This window comes from Tupaia chinensis, unplaced genomic scaffold (assembly GCF_000334495.1).
Source record: "Tupaia chinensis unplaced genomic scaffold, TupChi_1.0 Scaffold143730_1, whole genome shotgun sequence".
NCBI lineage: Eukaryota > Metazoa > Chordata > Mammalia > Scandentia > Tupaiidae > Tupaia > Tupaia belangeri.
This window is the reverse complement of record NW_006203579.1, coordinates 221,345-227,333: the sequence shown is the minus strand read 5'-3', so window position 1 is coordinate 227,333 and position 5,989 is coordinate 221,345. Positions and strand designations below refer to the sequence as shown.

The following is a 5,989-nucleotide window of genomic DNA, read 5'->3' as shown; positions in this document are numbered from 1 at the left end:
CACTTCAGGAGGTAGCACTGTTCAGTATAATTCAGTGGCTTTTGGTCTTGTAGTAACAAAAGACTTAACAAAAACTGAAGGATCTTTCCAAAAAGTATGTGACTTTTTTAACAATTATACAAACAAACGAAAACTCCACATTTATTTGTTTGTTTATTTGTTGTGACTTTCAAGCCACCTGGTCCAGGACTTGAACTGCATTTGGCCACGTGGGAATCTAGCGTCTTAGCCACCATATCACCTTCTGGTCCCTGTACTAGCAATTTTAAGGTTAAAAACTCAAGTAAGGGGCCCTGTTTCCCTGGCACAGCATAAAGCGCTGCTCACCAGAAGCCAGGTCTTGCATAGTGATCACAGTTTGTTATAGTCTACTCAGCAAGAAATAAGAGGACATCCAGACATAGCCAAATTTATTGGGATTTATTGATTAAGCCGGCGGCATATGGGGGACTCATGTCTCTCAAGCCCTGCAGCCCTGAGTGCAAGGGGAGGGGTGCTTATAAAGGCAAAAAATGTGCGATCATGTCCGGGATGACCTCATGATTCACAGTGGGCTTGAATGGGGGAAAAAGATAGGAATGAGGGTAAAAGCAAAGCCAGCAAAAGCACATCACAGAAGCGGGGAGGGGGGGGCAGGTTAATCATCCCTAAGGGTATGTCCTATCTCTACCTAAATACAATGGAATTTTAATAGTCTTTATGGCTCCAGGCAAGGGCTAGTGACTAGACCTTATTTTTTATTTTTTATTTTTTGGAGATGTTTTTGCTATAGGGCACATGCACTCCTCAGAAAGACAGAGAGAGACAGAGAGACGGAAGGTGAGAAATGGCCACACCACAATCTCTTCTCTTCCATTTTCCTCTTGGATCTTGGGCATGACTGGACCTTATCTTAAGGCAACTAGGAGCAGTGGGGTTTAAAGACAATAGGAGTGTAATTTACTCTGCTCTTGGGCACAAAGGAGAAGGCAAATTTCCAGTCATAAGAATCTAACAGTTTACAATGGAGGCGCTCCTCCAAGATGGAGTTGTGCCTGCTTCAGGTTCAAATCCCCAGCTCAGTCTTCCTGCCACACACCAGACAGGAACAGAGGGCACAGGGTCTTATGGAATGGAGGACAGGAGGAAGGGGAGAGCTGGGTGACTAGACCCCACAAAGGGTTCTCACTACTCTCTTTTTCTCTTATTCTCACATGCACATGCTCTATTAATAAATAAAACAATTTAAAACAAGACAAAGCACAACAAAAAACCCTCATAGTATTGATTTACATGACAAAACCTAACTAGTTTTATTTTCGTTTGCTTGTTTGTTTTTTGGTTAAAACATGAAACTGACCTGGTTTTTGTTTTTTGTTTTTTGAGATTTAAACCTTCTTTTTCCTCTGTTTGAATGCTTTGATATTTAAATCACATCCTAAAGGAATCAAAGTCCTGAAGCAGGTGGCCTGGGTTTGGGTTTACATCAGTGGCCTCTTCACAATTGCGTTGCTATTCCAATTTCCATTCTCAGATAGCAATATTACACTCTGTGATTTGGGGCAAGAGAAAATCAAAACCACAGACTAACTTGATTTTTATTTGGAAAAAATGCACCAGCCAATTTCCAATTGCTCAAGCTGTGATTTAATCCCAAAGTTCATGGAATTAAAATAATTGAGACATGAGTACACAGAAAAAGGAATACATTCTGTTCAGGAAACTGACTCCCTCATTGTTGGTAAGAGGACAAGGATTTTGGACTGGAGTGGTATGTGATTCCTGTTATTGAGTGAGATCTCTTAACTTGGGAGCAAATTATTTTTAAAAAGTAGTGACTGACTGCTGTAGGGAAGCCAGCAATATGTATGAAGCATGTAGCCTGATAATGAGGCACCTTTCTAGTAGGATTTAACCCTTACATCAATCCAAATGTACCTCCTTTTAACTTAAACTCTTTTGGTCAAAGTTCTACCCCCTAGAGCCATATCCATTAGGTCTGATACTTCTAATAGTAAATGCACAGAAAATATTTACAGGGAATAACCTCGGGGCCAGCAGATGGCATAGCGGTTAAGCGCTGAACTCCCACATGGCTGTATGTGGTTCGAGTCCAAGACCTGATGACTTGAAACTGATGTCAGGTATATGTGCATGTGTGCCCAAGTTCTTGGGAGGAGAATGGAAGAGAAGGAATTGCAGCCTGGCCGTGCCCCCCCTGGGGGGAGGTGTGTGGATTTCTCACTTTCCCTTTCACTGTTTCTGTCTCTTTCTCTCTCCAGCGAGTGCAAGCACTCTAAGGCAAAAACCTCTTTAAAAAAAAGGCAGTGACCTCACCCCCTACTGCACTCCACATCCCATACATATACCCCATCTTCTCCAAGTTATACATCCCTAGTTTCTCCATCAATTCCCCAGCTCCAAATCTCCAGAGCTTTTTCTCTTGATGGTTTCTGCTTAGCCACATTTCCCTAAAACCATGAGACTCTGATTTGCAAGTCCAGTACTCCAATTACATGCAAAGACTGACTGTAATATCCTCTGATCTGGACGTCCCTATTATTTCTGTAAGCCAATTTCAGTTGATACTAGCATCTATTGACTTTCCTAATATACTCGATTGAATATGTGGATGCTGTGGGGAAAACCCAACAGTGTACAAATTGATACAACTAAAATATATAGTATCTGAGTAGAGATGCCTAGGAGGCCATTAAATGTATGACCTGAGGTTTAGGAGTGATGACCAAACTGAAGATAGAGATGTGGGAGTCCTTAACCTAGAAGCCTTAATGAAGCCACAGGTGGGTATGTCCTCATTTGAGAGAAGGACAGACCTTAAACAGGGAAGCATGGTTTTTCTTTAGTCTACCAATGTTTGTCCATGTAGAGTTCTAATCATTTACAAATTACGAGATAAAACAGAAAAGTCTGGATTTTAGATTAGTCTTTTTTTTTGGAGAGTTTTTTGCTATAGGATGCGTGTACTCACCAGAAAGAGAGAAGCAGAGAAACAGAAAGCGAGAAATCATTTGGTAAAACAGGGGGATGGCCATGCCGCAATCCCTTCTCCTCCATTCTCTTCTCAGTACCTTGGGCACACACACACACGCCCAGCGTGAGTTTAAGCAACCAGGTCCAGGACTCGAACCGCAGTCAACTACATGGGAATCCATCAACATAGCCATTACACCAACTGCTAGTCCCCTAGATTAGTCTTTTTAAAAACATATTTATTTGGTTTTATTTATCTTTATCATTATCATTATTATTAATTTGACTAGAGAGAGACAGAGAGGGGGAGTGAGAAAGCAAGTCATCAGGTCAGGGACTTGAACTGTGGTCGGCCATGTGGGAATTCAGCACCTTAAGCACCATGCCACTCGCTTGCTCTTCTGATTACTCTTAATGATATGGGGACAGTGGACTTACATGCGTGGATGGCAGCAAAAACGGGAGCTGAGGAGTTGCCATCTACAGACAGGGCACCTGCTCTTTGGTTCCCCCAGTTCCCACCACTTGTACCTCATCTACTTCACCCATTTTTATGCCAGCCTGTCTTCTATAGGCTTTAAATCTACAGCATCTGACCATAGTAAACATATATGGATGCCTTTAATTCTCTTCTGAGTTGAATAAGCAATTTTTTGCAATTGAGTGAGAGTTTAAAATGTGGCTTTTTGATAGGGTTGCTTTCATCAAGTCATCAGAGAGATGCAAACCACCAAATGTTAGAGAAGGAAGAAACCCAAGCAATTGTTTAGTCCACACTCATTTTATAGAAGACCCAAAGAGGCAAGGACAGTGACTTGCTGAGAGTTGGTAGTAAGTTAACATCACAAGGAGAATAGAACTCAGGTCACAGGGTTTCCTAAACCTTGGAATCTTGAGTTGTTAAAGACTGACATATTTGCTCTTAATTGAAGTTTGATATCTATTCTGGATAGCAACCAAAAAGCACCCAAAACAAAATAAACCCATAGCTACTTTGATGACTTATTAAAATTTGAAAATACAGTATACACATTGTAAAGGCATTGTGAATCTATTGCAGTGGGGTTTTTGTTTTGTTTTGTTTTGTTTTCTCCACTGGCTGATCCGAGTTTATTTGGGCTGCCCCGGGCCTAGACCACTGGCTGATCCGAGTTTATTTGGGCTGCCCGGGGGGGCCCCGGGCCTAGAAGAAGGTGTTGGGTCTCTTGGTGGTGAAACAGGCTTGTGCTGACGCCGCAGGATGCGGTGGGGAAGCAGGAACTTGATCTTGGAGTCCTTGAATTGCTTGACTGCTGGCCAGTGGCATTTGCTGGCCGCAGTCTCCTCCACCTTCTTGATCTGGATGGAGTGGGCGCGGGCGCGGTGCTTGCGCCCTTGTCGTGATAGCACTGGGTGACAGTGCCGGCCGTGGTGAGGTCGTGGTACTCGTGGTGCATGTTGTGCGTGCCGCTGCGGGAGGGATCGTAGTGCAGCCAGATACTGAAGTTCTTCACCCGCAGCAGCAGGGAATTCTCGAATACCTGCGCGCAGTAAACGATCTCCCCGGATGACTTCTTCATCATCTTCAGCTGAGGCTGGAAGTACCAGAAGCGGCACTTGGCGACTACGTGGTTCGGGGCGAAGATGCGCATGCGGTAGAGGGACTGCAAGCTGCACTTGGGGGTGGGCAGGCAGCCCCCCACCACCTTTTACTCTCTGAGCGTGCCCGAGGCCTTCACGGCGTTCTCCCTGCTCTCGCTGCTACCCACAAAAGGGTTGCAGTGTGTTTTGAATCATGCGTTTTTAAAAATAATTTTCTCATTTCTACCTATTGAGGAAAAAAAGCTATTTCCTCAGTGTTTTCCTTTGGACCACACTGGGTTGTTTTTATCCCCCCCCCACCACACAGAGAGAGCCATCTAATCAAATTAAAAGGTCCACAGGCACCACCCACCACCCAAGAATCACAGGAATCATTTGGTGTGCAAGGTGTGAGTTCTGTCAGGTTCAGCACCTGCCAATTAGTGATTACCCAAGCTGTATTTTATCATCCCAAACACATAGAATTAAAATAATTATAAATGTGTATGCACACAAAGAGAAATGTATTATATGTACACAGCTCCCAGATGTTGGTGGGAGGCCACAGATATTTAGATATTCACTCTGGAGCTGTATATGATGCCTGTTACTGAACAAGGACCTTAACTGAGCATGCATTTGGTAAAACAGGTGGTGTAGAATCATCCAGCAAGGTTATACGTTGCAACAATATTAGAGGGAGAATAGTTTTATCCAGGTATCAGCTAAAAGATTTTTATGAAATGCATGTCCACTTAGTAAAGAGTTCACTAGACTTAGCTCCTTCCTTTGTAACCCCACTGGGAATGCCTCTGGCTGTCTTCTGAGCCCAGGCCAGTCTGATGAACAGTTTTTTATGGCCCAGCCATTTGTTAGGGTTAAACATTAAGAATAGTGTAAAACTTGATACTTCTGGAACCATTAAGTTAAAAGAGCAGGGCCAATATAAGGAGATATATCATTATTGCAGTCCCATGTAACACCTGAGGCCTATATTGTAAATCATCCGCAACTGAGACTGAAATTTAACCCAGCAGAGTTCTGGAGACAAACACATAATAATAGTTAAAAGCATTGTTTCCTGATTTCCTTTAAAGCAGCTTAGTTCTGACTCCCAAGCCTCATCCAGTTCTTGCCAGGCTGATGAGGAAGTTATATTTCTATTCTTATTAGAGCCAACCCAGTTCTTAAAGAAGCACAGAGCATGGACAAAGAAATCTAAATTCCAGTCTATTCAAGTTGTCACTGACATACTCATTGTCAAATCCCAAGTGGTGGTGTGTTTTTTTTTGTTGTTGTTTGTTTGTTTGTTTGTTTGTTTTAGAAATGGCAACTCTCAAGTCACTGCCACTAGAAAAAGGATCTTTACTGAAGTTATTTGGATAGCACTTCCCTAGAATCATCCTGGAGAAAATGCACAGTTGAGGGAACATTTTGGCACAGAGACCATGTTCCT

The 5,989-nt window shown here is 42.9% G+C and overlaps 1 pseudogene; it reads right to left on the bottom strand.

Annotated features, from left to right (window-relative positions):
- Positions 1 to 4,156: 4,156 nt before the first annotated feature.
- Positions 4,157 to 5,989, bottom strand: part of LOC102485722 (60S ribosomal protein L18a-like) — a 17,925-nt pseudogene continuing 16,092 nt past the window's right edge.